Raw genomic sequence first — 15,111 nt, 5'->3', positions numbered from 1 at the left:
CAGATTATGAGATCAGCATTTTCTGATTTGTTCTTCAAAGGAAGAAGTAAAAGAATAATTGGAAGTTTCTGGGAGTTACTTCAGACCTCAGTGAATCTCCTCCTGTCAGGGGGTACATTAACTCTTAACTATTGGAAATGAGCTCACTGGGAAGTTGTAGACATTTTTGGACCTACGTGCTTATTACTCAATCTACTAGAATTGTCTGAAGACCTGGCCTGCCCATGAAATGGTTGGCCTTACTATTTTCTTTCTCTCTAAAGGGTTTGGCTTATGTTTCTTGTGTGTGTAAGCCAGAGAGAGCAGTGATGGCATGGAGTCATGGCGGTTCGATTTTACTTACCTGTTGGTCGGCTGGATGGTTCCAAATATCCTGAACCTTCAGAAAATCCCCCTAACACGTTCACTGGGTTTATTGTGGCTTTTTCCTTGTCCTGTATTGACTGACGGTCTTTGGTAGCGAGATGGGAGAACGATTTCCTCTGATTCTAGACTTGAGAGAAGGAGGAGCGCAATGGCCCCTTGGTGTCTTGCTGGTCCAATACTGTTTATCATTGGCCTTGTCATTTTCAACACTTTTGCAAAGAAACATAAATATGTGATTTTCATCACAAAAGGCCTTTCCTCTGTTTAGGAGGGGTTGAAATAATAAGTGAAAATAATATTCTTACTAATCAAATCCAATAAACCGTGGCTCGTTCTGGGTGTTAATTTGTGAGGCTTTAAGATTATTGACCTCCTTATCCTTCCCTAAGGAATTAATTAATTAATTTGCCTATTCTGCTGCTCTCATCCTCCTTTTACCGGCTTCATTTCCGTTACGCTTGGTCTTCCCGTGCATGTAGGCATTCCTTGGCATTCTGTGAACTGAGCTCATTTATCAATTTTCTGTAGATATTTGGGCAGCTTTATCTAGATTCATACCGTGCCCTACCTGGAATATTTTAGAGGTTAATGTACCTTAAGGCTGTGGGGGTTATTATTGGAATCTTAAGAGATGTGTTGTGGGTCCTGGAGAGAAGTTAATATCCCACAGGAAACACCAAAAGAAACTGTGCCCAAACTTTCTCCTTCCCCTGAACCCTATGGCTCGGGGCCAGTGATCAGAGGCTGTTTGGGCTCCTCTGTGTAAATTGTCCGGAAAGTTTGACCCACATTGGCTTGTCCCACTTGGGTTGTCTACCAGGGTGCGCTGGTCACACCCGGTATTGGTGGTGCTCTACAGAGGGGACACCTTCTGGACACCTGGCCATCTGTGCTCTTTGTGGTGGTGTCTCTTTGTGGGCTACAAATGAGAAGACTCATGTCTTTGTGGCAGTACTTCCCGGAAGACATGGGGCACCTCAGAGTCCCTCTTAGAGGAAAAAGAGGGTCTGGAGGTCCAGTAGATGTGGTGAACATTTCATGCTGCAGCCCCTCTTTGTGATTCAAAGTGGATATTAATGTGTTAAAGATCTCAGAAGATGGGGCGCCTGGGTGGCTCAGTTGGTTACGTGGCTGCCTTTGGTTCTAGTCATGATCCCCGGTCCTGGCGTGGAGTCCTAAGGCATCAGGCTCCCTGCTCAGTGGGGAGCCTGCTTCTTCCCCTCCCTTCCCCTCTTCTCCTCCCCCTCCTTTTGCGCGCTCTTTCTTGCTCTCTCAAATAAATAAATAAAATCTTAAAAGAAAAGAAAGAGCTCAAAAGATGGTGGGGATAGATATTTAGGGAAGCCTTATGGTAAGGAAACCAGTTTAAATGTTTAACCATTTTACTCAGAAGCTTCTTCCCTCCTAATGTCTATAATCAGAACACGCTTCGGGACATAGTGACGTGGAGATGTCTTGGGACATAGTGACGTGGAGATGTCTTGGCGGGTAGCAGCTGCCCCTCACTGGCTGACTCGCCCACTGCGTGCGCCACTTCTCAGCCACACTGGTCATGTTTGTTGTGTTAGTAACCTCCGAAGTGTGTTGTGGTGGGGGTACCCAAACACTGAAATGGATAAATGCTAAAGATCAGGGCTCTGTACCCCTCAGACTGCTGTTTGCTGAAGGTTACCAGCACTCTCCTGATACTTATTAGCCCATTTCCTTAAAGTTGGCCACAAAAGGGTACTGGATTTTGGAATTTCCAAAATCTTCATTCCCTCCCTTCCTTCCTGTCTTTCTTGTTTATCTCCATGCCCAGCGTGGAGCCCATAAATATGGGGCTTGAACTCACGATGCTGAGGTGAAGAGTCGTATGCTTAGCCGCCTGACCCACTCAGGTGCGCCTCGAATATCTTCATTTTTTTTTTTTTAATTATTTAAAAAAAATTTTTTTTTAAATTTGACAGAGATCACAAGTAGGCAGAGAGGCAGGCTGAGAGAGAGGGGGAAGCAGGCTCCCCACTGAGCAGAGAGCCCAATGCGGGGCTCCATCCCAGGACCCTGAGATCGTGACCTGGGCCGAAGGCAGAGGCTTAACTCACTGAGCCACCCAGGCGCCCCGAAAATCTTCATTTTAAAATCCGACGTTGCTTGTCCTCCCTGTTCTTTTCAGCGCGGTTTTTTTTTTTTTTTAAATTGTGGTAAAATATGCGTAGCATAATAGTTACTGTTTTAACCATCTGCATTTATTAACCAGTGGCATTAAATACATCTCCGTCTGCAAAACTTTTTCATCGCTCCCAAGGAAAGCTCTGAACCAGTTCAGTGGTAACTTTCCTCCCCACCTTCCTCCACGCCCCTAACCTCTGTTCTGCTTTACGTCTCTGTGAATTTGCCTGTTCCCGGCACCTCCTCTAAGTGGAAATAGAGTTTCTATCTGGTGTGTCACCAGGATCCCGTGGAGCCGTCCTGGTGTCTGGGATGGAAGGTGAGGAAGGAGGGCGCAACCGCCCTCAGACGCCTGCGTCACAGGGGATGCCTCTCCCTCTGCAGTTTCGGGTCCTTATCTGTCTCTCACTATAAACCACTTCAGAGCCTTCTTCAAAGGTATCATATGAATAAAACAATGACGCATGGTGGAGATAAGCGTTAGAAAGGCCAGTACCTTGGACAGATTGAAGCAGGTCGGGGTTGCTCAGTTAGAGGTGTCCTCGGGAGGCTTTGAACAGGAGGAAGTCAGATGAGGCTCAGGAATAGAGCGGATGGAGGTAAGCCAGCCGGAGAACAAGCTGGGAGCCGAGCCCTGAGCCCTGTGCGACCTCACATTTTAAAATGGGCAGCCTGGTTAGCTAGAGACATAAAAGGCTACCCGACTGCATTCTTCAAAGGGCCATGGCTTTGTTCTGGGGTCAAGTCTTAGGTTGTAAGCCTTTTTCTTTTTTCTCTCTGTTTCTCCCTCCCCAGGGCTTGAACAGAAACACAAAAAAATTCTCCAGGGTTGGAATTTTCTCTTTGATACTGGCCCCGGTCTGGAGAGGGGGTCGTTATTTGCATTTCATTACATGCGCTCTTAGATTTGGTAGGCTTGGCGGAAAAGCTCAGCTGATTCTGAATTAAATAATTTTATGAGCTGTGCAGTTTTCTAGAATATACATAATCTGAAAGTATTTGGATGCCAAATCCTCCCCCACACCTCTTTTTGCTTCCTGTATTTTTAACTCTCACTGAGTAAGGGTCTTCTCAACACGTTGAGGTTGGAGGGAGAGAGACCTGAAAAAGAAAAACACACTTAAAAATTCTTCCTGAATATTCATGTAGCCTAATTTTGCAATAAAAAAAAAAAAAGACTATTTCTGGGTTTTCAGTTACATAACGTTTTTTCTGACCAGTAAGGGAATATGCCATATTTCACTGTAAACAATTTTGAGACCACACTTAATGCAGTAATGCCCTAAGGGTTACAATTAGTGAGCTGCTTTCTAATTGTGACAGATTTGCATTTGTGTTAGGAAAAGCCATGAGTAGGCTTTATGTTTTTTTGGAGAAATGAGGCTTTGAGGAGCAGAGTGATTTTTTTTTTTAAGTTGTTTCTATTGAGGGGAGAGATGTGACGTTAAGATCGTTACTTAACGATTTCTAACAGTTTTAATTTTTTGTCAAAGTAATACACGTACATAGATTTGAAAGAACCACAGGGTGACTTCTAGTCCTCATCCCTGCGGGCAGTCATTTCACCTCTTTGATCTTCCGTTATTGACTCTCTGGTTTCTCAGTAATAAACTCACAGTGCTAACTTCGGACTTCTTCATTTTAGATACTGCCTCCTGATCTCCTGGTGGAGATCACAAGCTGGGGCCATGGAGGCAGAAGGTGTGGGTTCTTGTCCATCCTCCAGCGTTGACTGGCCATGTGTCCTTGAGTGAGATACTCAAACTTTCTCTGCCTGGTATATAAAAGAGGAATAATAATAATAGTCATAATAGTCATAATGGCCCCCAGGCCCGCCCTTGATGTTCCAGAGCAGAGCCTGGGGCCAGACTACAAAAGGAGACCAGCTGGCTAAATATTTAAAAGGTATAATGAAATATTTAAAAAATATATTTAAATATTTAAGAGGTATATACCATATGCCTAAATATTTAAAAGGTTTAAATCAAGCTGTATCTTTGGCCTGGTCCCCGGTCCCACCCAGGGCCTTGCCACCTGGCCCTCAAGACCCAGAGTTTGCAGGCGGCGTCCTCCTCCTCCGAGCAGCCCTGGGAGCCCAGCTAGCCTGGAGCCCCCGGAACCCAGCTGCGGACAGCAGCGCAGGCTTCCCAGGGAGCCCGGATGGGTGGAGTCGCCATCCAGCATAATTTTCTTGAACTTCTCTCCCACTTAAGTTTTGTGACTGAAGGTTTTCAGTACCTTCCGTGCCCCTGGGAGTTAAGGAGCTCTGGGACCCCAGGGCAATGCTGTGGTCTCCACATACACGCTACCCCTGTCTCTTTCCCATAATTCCTATTCACTCGGACAGTGTCCAAAACTAAAGGGAAAACCAAAACTCCTAAGGGACCAAAGAGAAAAAAACCCAGTCTCTCTGTTTGGTGCTGTTGGAAATGGTTGCCTAAAGCACAGGCCCAGGGCAGGGCTCCTGTTGTCTGTGGACAGGTGTGATTGCCCTGTTGGCCGCCGAGGGGACCCATGAAAACGCTGTCAAGTCCTTTGTTGTACTTCTTAAATTTTTGATGTTCCTTTAATTTTGCTGTGCTCTGGACTATTGTCATTTGCTGTGCTAGGCCGTCAGAGGTAGATTTGGCAAACAGAAAACACAAGGTGCCCAGATAAGCACCAGAACATACTTCTGCAAAGAGACGGATCATTGTTTATCTGAAATTCAGATGTAGCTGGGCATCCTGTATTTTATCTGGCAGCCCGTGCTGGCCCCTGCCTCCCGAGACTTGGTGCGTTTAGTCTTGGGGAGTCACTCCTGCATTTTTTCTTTGATAGTGCCTCTCTTTATTTTTTCTTTCTGAAACACTCTCAGTAGTCAGATGTTGGACCAACTGGAGTGAACTTTCCATGTTCATGCCTTTGTCCTTTTGTTGTCTGGATCTCTTTTCCAGTTCTGCGTTCCTTGGCTTTACTTATTTATTTATTACCTGTTTTATCTTTTGTTTCAGTTATTATTTCTAAAAGTTCCTTCTTACTCTTTGGGTGCATGTTTTCCATAATGCCCTCTTCCGTTTTCTCCGAGGATACTCTTTGTGTGTATATCCTTCCACTCTTTGCAGCATTTCTGTCCTCTTTTTGTTTTTTAATTCTTTATTTCTTCTGGTCTCTTTCCTGTTGGAGGCTTTCCCTGAGGTCTGGCGTCCGAGTTAAGGACAAGGCCATGAAAAGCTGGGTGGAAGCTCTCACTTCCCCGTGAGACTGCCCTTTGCCCAGGGGGTGTGGGGGTAGGAGGGTGGGAGTGGGGCGGGGCGAGGGGGGCTGTTTCTCTGATGACTCATGGAGTTGGACCCTTCTTTGCGGGATCCCACAAGCCAGCATCTGGAATCTTCTCACTGCAGCTTTCGTTTCTTAGGAGACTCGTCCCTGCTTCTGTGTGGGGAGTAAACTTGGCTTTTGGTTTGAGGGGTGGAGGAAACAGAAGGCCGCAGGCCAGGCTTTCCGTCTCATACTTCACGATGGGGGCTCTGAATCGCAAGCCTCCGTGGGTTATAACCCAGAGCTTTTCCCCCCTCCCGCCCAGCTGTCCCAGCCTGCAGGAGGCGGGGGAAGGGTCTTTATCCACTCCCGGTTAGAGCCCCACCCCGGTCCTCCTGACACACGCAGTGTCTCCTTTGCTGAGTCCAAGGCCTGAGCTTTGAAGTTCCCTAGAACTAACTCTCCGGCTCCGTGGCAGCCTCCTGCATGACCTTGGGACACAACTTCTTGACCCTGCTGAGCCAGCTGCCACTCGCCTGCCCTCTTTTCCTTTTCCCTAAAACTTTGTTGGTGTCTTCTGTTGGGTTTGACTCCATTCTTGTTGTCCTTTCCTTGTGGGTATACAGTGTAGGTAATTTTTGGTAGGGACTTTATTTAGAGACGCAGGTCACCCATGTGCAGCGTACGGGTCGGTGGTTTTCTGTGCGCTCGCAGAGCTGTGGAACCATCTCCATGGTCACCTGGAGGACTTTTCATCCCCCAGAGAGAAGCTCTGTTCCCATTAGCTGTCCCTCCTCACTTCTCCGGTGCCCCCAGCCCTAAGCAGTAGGAGATACTTCTGTCTCTGTGTTTGCTATTTTTATCTTTTAAAAATACTTCTAATGTCATTTTTGTAGGACTTGAGGAGGGAAGGGAAAAGAAACTCGTGAATGCAGTCAGCATTCTTTCATGGGAAGCTCTTGTCCTATGCAGAATATTAATATACAACAACACTCCACTTGTTTCTCTACTTCTGCATTCCAGGGGTTGACGAAGCGCCCTCTGACAGACGTGGGAATTTTCCTGCATGTTCTCTCTTTCTTTTCTTTCCCATGTGTAATGTCTTTGCTTGACCTGAACTTGGATCTTTTGGAGCTGGAAATTGCTAAGCCTTCATGTCCTCTTGGCATCCAGCGATTTTCAAGTGTCTGAGGAGTGGTTCTCCAGGGGGGTTGACGCAGAGCTGGAAGGTCAACCTTTGAATCCAGGCCCCCAGTATTTTCTGGGTGAAGGAAATGGAGGCTGTGCACTGTGAAAGTAGACTTTCAGCCACTCCGTAATTTTTTTTTTTTTTTTTTTTTTAAGATTTTGTTTTGGAGCGCCTTGGTGGCCCAGTCGTTAAACATCTGCCTTCGGTTCAGGTCATGGTCCCAGAGTCCTGAGATCGAGCCCCGGATGGGGCTCCCTGTTCAGCGGGGAGCCTGCTTCTCCCTCTCTCACTCCCCATGCTTGTGTTCCCTCTCTTGCTGTGTTTCTCTCTATCAAATAAATAAATGAAATCTTTAAAAAAAAATAAAGATTTTCTTCTTAAGTAATCTCTATAGTCAACATGGGGCTGGAACTCATGACTCCGAGACCCGCAGTGGCCCACTCTATCGACTGAGCCAGCCAGGCACCCCTCTGTCACTTCTCTCTTACATCATCGTTCAGTCAGCACCTGCTCTCGGGAGAGCATTGCTGATGAGTGGTGGCAGAGCATGGATGGGACCAGCTAGGGAGAGGACAAACACAAACACAGCCCCTATTAGAAGTGATGACCCGCATGCCCACAGTGGGGGGCGGTCAGGAGTTAGTTATCCCGAGTGGACACTAACCTCTTCTTGGCGTGGCTGCCAGGGAGCCCTTTCCCCATGTCGCTCTGCCTCCACAGCCGCCAGACCCTGGTCTTCTTCCCCTCGACCCAGGTCCCCTCCCTTCGTCTTTCCACAAGGAAAGGGCAGCCCCTCCACTTGCCAGAGAACTGGATGACTGGGTAGATAACTCTGCAGTGTGATGAGGACTTCTTAGCCCCCTTTTGCTTTAACTTTTCTTTTCTCTGAGCCTCGTCTGTCCCTTCCCTTTCTTCTCTAACTTCTCTTGGAGTGTTGGTTCATTGGTATAGGACTTGGGGACCACTCCTTGGGGTGGGGCTCCTATCTGGGGGAATTCTCCTGAGGGATCCTAAGGTGGCTTTCAGCCGGGGTGAAAGCTTGGCCCTTACGTGGGACCCGGTCTGTGAGCCGCCAGGGCCTGGCGCCATGTTCGTCGGCGTGTGAACGTGGTCTAGCCGTGTGGGTTGGGCCAAGGTTGGGCAAGGAGTTGTTGAGATCGCAGCCAGTCGTGCTTGGCTCGGAAGACAGAGTTTCGAAATTAGGAAAAAAGGTTACGGGATAGTCAGAGGGACCTGTTGACGTATTTTGCTTTGTGAGTTGAAATTCTGCCGCCTTTTCCGAGGAAACTACGTTCTTTTCCAGGTAGGATCTGGTGATCCTAGCAAAGGCTCGTGGTGGGATTGGGGCGCCTGCATAGGAGGAGAAAGGCCGTATGTTGTGAAGGGAAATGAGATGTAGTAAGGAAGCAGTGCCTTCACTCTGCAAAGTGCTCTCCTTTTCCTCCAACCAAACCATCATCACCTCCAACTTACTTTACTTCCTCACCTCAAAAACACTTACTCAGTTTTCCTTTTTTTTTTCCTCTTCTGTTTTGTTTTGCTATTCTCACAAATCAACAGAGAGGAAGAAAATAGCATTTTATTTATTTATTTATTTATTTATTTATTTTACATTTACCAGTTTTAAAGGTTTTTTGTTTTGTTTTGTTTTGTTTTTTAATTTATTTGACAGAGATCACAAGTAGGCAGAGAGGCAGGCAGACAGAGAGGGGGAAGCAGGTTCCTCGCTGAGCAGAGAGCCTGATGTGGGGCTCGATCCCAGGACCTTGGGATGATGACCTGAGCTGAAGGCTGTGGCTTTAACCCACTGAGCCACCCAGGTGCCCCAGAAAATAGCATTTTAATGCCTATGCGTTGGTGCTTTGCGTATGTATTACATGTTTTCACATACACGGCCGTCCTGTGCAATGGCTGTTGTTACCGATGCCCATTTTTAAAATGATGAAGTTGAGCCTCTTTGAGAAAAACCTGATGAATGGGTTCTCAAACACGGCCAGTGGAGGGGTGTGTGTGTCGGGAAGATTCCGGGCCAAGAAATCACGACACCCAAGAAGGAAAGGTGCGTCTGCAGGGGATACTTGCCGGGTGTGGCCTGGTGGTTGTTGGTCCTCACTCAGCTGGGTAGGGACTATGGGGTCAGGCCAAGGAGTTCGGCTGTAGTTTGGAAAGTGATTTGAGGATTTTGAATAGAGGGGAGTGATAGATATGGTTGAAATGGAGTTTAGCTGGTTGAGTCAGGCAGTTCTGAATGAGAGGATGGAGAATTGGGTGTTGTCTTTGTCTAGGTGTGAGGTGACTCCGTTCACAGCTAGAGGAGGGAAGGCATTCTAGAGAGGGCAGATGTGACGTTTCTGAGGAAAATGGGCAGGACTCCCTGAGAGGGAAGTAGAGGGGATACTCTTATTTTGAGTGTCTGAGAGAAAAACAGTATAGGGAGAGGGGAGTCTGATTTTGAGGAATAGGTAGATGGAGAAACTCCAGGGAAGAGACTTGAAATGAGGTATGATCGTAAATCTCTCTCAGGCCCTTTGACTGGATATCTCAGAAAATAAATTAGGTTTGAATCTCTCTCAAGTGAGTGGCTGTGGTATAACATACAGATGTTTAGTGAATCAGTTGTGCATTCGAGAGAGAGAGAGAGAGAGCGAGAGAGAGTGTGTGTGTGTGTGTGTGTGTGTGTGTGTGTGTGTGTATAGCAGAAGTCTGAAGTCCAAACCTTGGAGAATGTGTGAGTTAAATTGCCCCTTGGAGGTTTTAAGACACTTTCAGCATACATTGGGGGACAATTAGCTCAGCTAATAATTGTTTTTTATTCCTCTGTAGGTCTTAGTAGGTAGCATTTTTTTGCTTTTATTATTTTTATGTAGTTTTCATATAAAAATTACATCGTTAAGGGGCACCTGGATGGCTCAGTTGGTTCGGTGTCCGACTCCAATCTCAGTTCAGGTCTTGGAGCCTCCTTAAAAAAATTACTTAGTTAAGATGGTAAACTTTGTGGTATGAATATTTTACCACAATTAAAAAAAGATAAATATTACCTTGTTACCACAATTAAAAAAAGATAAATATTACCTTGTTCTGTTTTCCTGCATGCAGGCCATTAGTTGTATTGGCTTCACAAGTGGGTTGCAGTGGATGTCTGGGAAAGCATCCCGCGTACACTTTATTTAAAGGGAAGCAGCAGTTCTCTTTATGGCTGCCAAAGTGCGGACCAGTAGACCCCATTTACAGTGTTACTGTGGAAGGAAAGACCAGCTTTGTTAGAAGATACCTAAATCATAGTGAGAGGTGTAAACAATTCATTTATTTCCACGTGACCTGTGCGACCAAACCTTTATTTAGGAGGTACTTTTTTTTTTAAAGGTGGGGAGGGGCCGAGGAAGAGGGAGAGAGACAGAATCTCAAGCAGGCTCCATGCCCAGCGCAAAGCCAGATGCTGGGAGGGATCTCATAACCCTGAGGTCATGACCTTGAGCCCAAATCAGGAGTTGGATGCTTAACTGACTGAACCACCCAGGCACCCCAGAGGGATCTGTTTTTTGTTAATAGGCTATTGTCTTATATATTAAATTATTAGTGATCCACTTGTCATATTGTCTCCATTAGGTAAAAAGAGACACCAATAAGTAATTTATCATCTTTGGCCACAGATTGGGGCTGGGTGTGGTAGTGGAAGATTGTCCCAGTCATTTTGTGTGCAGAGAGCATGGAATATGCAAACTTTGGGAAATTTTGTTTCTTTGTTTTGTCTTGTCATATCTTTGGTTTTATTTTGTTTTGTTTTAAAGATTTTATTTCTTAAGTAATCTTTACACCCAACATGGGGCTCGAATTCAACCCTGAGACCAAGAATCCAACGTTCCACTGACTGAGCCAGCCAGGCGCTCCTGGAAATCCTATTTCTAATAAACGTCGGTTTAAAAGTTAAGTCAGAGATGTCTGGGTGGCTCTGTTGGTTAAGCACCTGCCTTCGGCTGAGGTCATGATCCTGCCGCCTTGCTTGGTGGGGAGCCTGCTTCTCCTTCTGCCTACCGCTCCCCCTGCTTGTGGGCACTCTATCTCTTACAAATAAATAAAATCTTTTTTTTTTTTTTTTCAAAGATTTTATTTATTTATTTGACACAGAGACACACAGCAAGAGAGGGAACACAAGCCGGGGGGGGCGGGGGGAGTAGGCTTCCCGCCGAGCAGAGCCTGATGCGGGGCTTGGTACCAGGATCCTGGGATCATGACTGGAGCCAAAGGCAGATGCTTAACGACTGAGCCACCCAGGTGTCCCAATAAATTTAAAAAAAAAAAAGTTAAGTCATTTTGATTTGTCAGTGGCTGACCTTGAGGCAGCTTATTGGTAAGAGGATAAAAGGGAAAATTAATCTCCCCATACAGAGAGCTGTGCTGTAAACATACCTTGTTTGTAATGCTATTGGCCCACCCAAGTGTGGCCTTTCTCCAGGGACTGCTCGTTCCAGTCCCCTCTTCACGTTTTAGTGCCCTCCCACCCTGTTAGCTAGCTGTTCATTATCTCTGTCTTACTTGCTTTTATTTATTTATTTATTTTTAATAAAATTTATTTATTTGATGGAGAGAAAGAGAGAACGAGCAGGGGGAGGGATGGAGGGAGAGGAAGAAGCAGACTGCCCTGTGAGCTCAGAGCCTGACGAGGGGCTCCATCCCAGAACCCCGGGATCCCAGGACACCCGAGATATGACCTGAGCCGAAGGCAGGTGCTTAACTGGCTGAGCCATCCAGGCACCCCTGTCTTACTCACTTTGAAAAAACAAACTAACCGAAGCCTGTGATTTCTTTAGATTTCCTCCGTTTTTACCCGATGCCCTGTTCTGTTCTCGAATCCCATGCGGGAAGTCGCGTTATGTTTAGTTGCTACGTCTCCGTACCCCCTCTTTCTTGCTTTCTCAGACTTGCTTGTGTTCCATGACCCTGCGCTTCGGAGGAGTGGCGATCGGTGGTTTGCAGAGTGGGCGGCGGCTGGGCTTTGTGCGACATCCTTCTCGTGGTTAGACTGAGGAAGCCTGTTTCTGGGGTAACGTGCTGTTCTCCTCACATCAACGCGGGACCTGCTCTACCTGCAAGTTACCACTTTGGATGTTGACCTTGGTCATCTGGCTCAGAGAGGGTTTGTCAGGCGTCTCCACCGAAAGTTACTCTTTTCTTTCCCTTTCCGCACTGTCCTCTTTGGAAGAAAGTCACTTCAGGAGCTGGGAATCCTCTTCCCCTGCAGAAGGGCGGGGTGCCAGGGTGGTCACTCAGAATTCCTCTGTGCGGGAGGTTTACCTGCTGTCTCCCGTTGAGACCTTCTGTCCTTCGTGTCATCAGGGACTCACCGGCTTTTATTTTATACTTTGGGTTATAATCCAGTACTGCTTTGTTGCCCGAGTCGCACCAGCTCTGGCCACGGCGCACTCTTTCAGTTGACCTGTGTGTCCTTGTCAATGTCGTCGTATCCTTCCGGGCCCTTGCTTCCTTACCAGCTCTGGGTGCTCCAGGCCCCTGTTGTGTATTTCCTGCCTGAACCTAGAATCAGCCATTTCTCCAAGGGACCCTGGTTCCTTTTAGTGGGGAATGCGTCAGAAACCGTGATTCGTGTGCTGGCTGTCCCCACTTTCGGTCTTTGCCAGGCATCTGCACCAGCGCTGGCCTCACCTTCTCGCGTGACTCACTTTCTTCTTTCACTTAGTGAATCTTTCCGTAAGACTGCCAGGATATGGTTTTTGTCTAGCTGTCAGATTTTTTGGGGGGGGTTTTGTTTGTGTATTTGGCAGAGAGAGAACACAAGCAGGGAGAGCAGCAGGCAGTGGGAGCAGGAAGAGGCAGATTCCCTGCTCAGCTGGGAGCCGATATGGGACTCATCCCAGGACCCCAGGGTCATGACCTGAGCTGAAGGCAGATGCTTAATGACTGAGCCGTTCAGGCGCCCCTCGAGGTCAGACTTTTAGAAGACTACATCAGTACAAAATTACATTCTGGTTCGCCTCAGTTGCTTGAGTGTCTGACTCTTGATTTCAGCCCTGATTGTGATTTCCAGGTTTTGGGATCGGGTTGTGGGATCGAGCTGAGCACAGTCAGTTTAGGATTCTCCCTCCTCTTCCTCCCTGTGCATCTCCTGCTCGCGAGCATATACGCAGATGTGCGCGCTCTCTCGCGCTCTGTAAAATAAATAAGATCTTTTAAAAAAAAGTATTATTCCTTGGATGGGGAGTTAAGCAGCTTTCTTCTGTGGCCTGAGTTTCGGTATCGACACTGAACAGGCATCTGGCAAACAAGATTAAATTTGGGTCGATGATATTTTTGGTCTGCAATTTGTATCTTTTATTACACTTCTCAAGAATTTTTACAGATTTGTGAGCCTTCGGGAGATAGTTAAAAACTCATTAACGTTAAATTTTGAGCATTTGGTTTTATGAAGGCAAAACAAATAGATGAAATAAAATGGACTTGGGAACTGGAGGGTTGCATCTGTCTTTCCCAATTTACAGTGTAGCTTTGGTGATGGGGACTGCCAAGGGTAGTGACAGAGTTAAATGAAGGAGATTAAAGCAAAGTGTAGGCGACTGGAAGAGTATGAAAATTCACATCTTCAGGATGTAATTTCTTCTATATTTGTCCTTCATGGGAAATCCTATATGAGAACCACTTTCTTGTTGAGTGTGAATCTCGAAACAGATGGAGGTATACGTTATTTTCTTTTCTGTTCCTCAGATCACATTAATTATTGATTGTTTTTTTTTAATTAACCAAGATTCAGAACTTAAGAGTGTTATACAATTCTTGGGGCTCCCCTGGGAAAACCTTGTTTGCAGGGGTTCTGAGGATTTCGAGAAGCCCCATCTCTTAGGTGTGACCTTTGCCAACATTCCATCCATCTTCAGGGGAGAGCGGCTGTTGGTAGGAAGTTGTGCAAACTGTGAGGTGCTATGTCCGGATGAACTGTAGTTCTGCTGTGATTTGGGGGCCGTCGGGAGCAGGTGGGCTCTGATGAGGATGGTGCCATGCCGTCTCTGTCTGGGCATCTCTTCTATCTGCCTCCGCGGTTCTGACCTGGTGGGTTTGCTTTGTGCCCCAGTCTCTAACTCTGACCCTGACCGAGGCTCACATCCGGCCAGTGGGCTCTGTCGGGGATCTCCCATCCCCCCGGCCCCTCAGGGCCAGCCTCCCCACCCGAGAGTGCTGTCCACTTAGCTTCGTTCCTTCTCTTGCTCAAACTCTGTGAGAAGGAAGGTTAATAATCACAGACCATTCTCCACAATGCGGTCCTGAATGCTTGGCCAGGAAGGTGTCCTGGCCCTGGGTGTAGATCTCCCAGCTGGTTGTGGGGTGACAGGAGGAGGAACATTCCTTGAAATTCTTTGACCAGTGGCCACTTCTTGTTTGAATCAGGTACTTTCTGTGCTTTCTTGTGCTGTGTGTTTGACTTTGACAGTGCCCTCTCTCAAATAATCGTTAAGTACCCAGTCCTTCCCGTATATCCCCGGGGCTGGGTATATACTGTTACCCTCATTTTTTAGGTGGAAAATTTTCTGTCACGAGGAAGTCAGAGCAAAGGGAACGTTAGTGCTGGACTGGAACAGTGCTGGAGGGAGGCACTGTGCCCTCCCACCTGTGGTCTGCGTGTTGTGTAGCTGCGATGTTGAATGCTCCTTCTCTTCATCAGGGTTTGTCCATAGAAACTAATTTGGTTTAGGAAACTGTATGGATGGGTTTTGTGTGCTTTTCCTGATTATTTCTCGCTAAGTGACAAGAGCATAGGTTGGTAAGTTATCTTGTAGAGCGGCAGAAAGAAGTAAATAGGATGTTCATTTTCTCCCTCTGCACCCATTCATTATTCAGTGAACAAATACTTCTCTTACAACTGGTAAGCAACCACGTGGGAAAAGTTTCAAACTTTCTAATAACCAATAGTGCAGAAATCAGTATGTAATAAGTTATCTTTTTGCCTTAGATATTTGCTAATAAATATTTATGAAGTTGAGAGGCAGGATGAGCTTAAAATAACTCCCTTTTAATGCATAAAGGCAGCAACAAAAATGGATGTATCCTTTTGGGAAATCATTTTGGCATTTGTATTCATGGATCAGAAAAAAAGGACCTTTGGTTAGATCAGAATTTGGGGACTGCCGCATTTTTCGTTTCAGAGATTTAGAATAACT

The 15,111-nt window shown here is 46.5% G+C and overlaps 1 protein-coding gene across 6 annotated transcripts in view; it reads left to right on the top strand.

Annotated features, from left to right (window-relative positions):
* The window catches only part of ZNF532 (zinc finger protein 532), a 105,219-nt gene that overhangs the window by 23,849 nt on the left and 66,259 nt on the right, over nt 1-15,111 (top strand). For 3 of the 6 annotated variants that reach the window (XM_047696592.1, XM_047696590.1, XM_047696591.1), the window contains exon 1: nt 12,058-12,080. The exons of 2 other annotated variants lie outside the window; for them this stretch is intronic. The gene's annotated coding sequence lies outside the window, so the exon portion shown is untranslated. Of the gene's footprint in view, nt 1-12,057; nt 12,081-15,111 lie in introns of those variants that run through there. One more of the 6 variants, XM_047696587.1, reaches the window with a different exon arrangement.

The sequence above is a fragment of the Lutra lutra genome, chromosome 12 (genome assembly GCF_902655055.1).
Source record: "Lutra lutra chromosome 12, mLutLut1.2, whole genome shotgun sequence".
In the NCBI taxonomy this organism is placed as follows: Eukaryota; Metazoa; Chordata; class Mammalia; order Carnivora; family Mustelidae; genus Lutra; species Lutra lutra.
The sequence above is the reverse complement of the archived record's forward strand: the minus strand, read 5'-3'. Positions and strand labels throughout refer to the sequence as shown.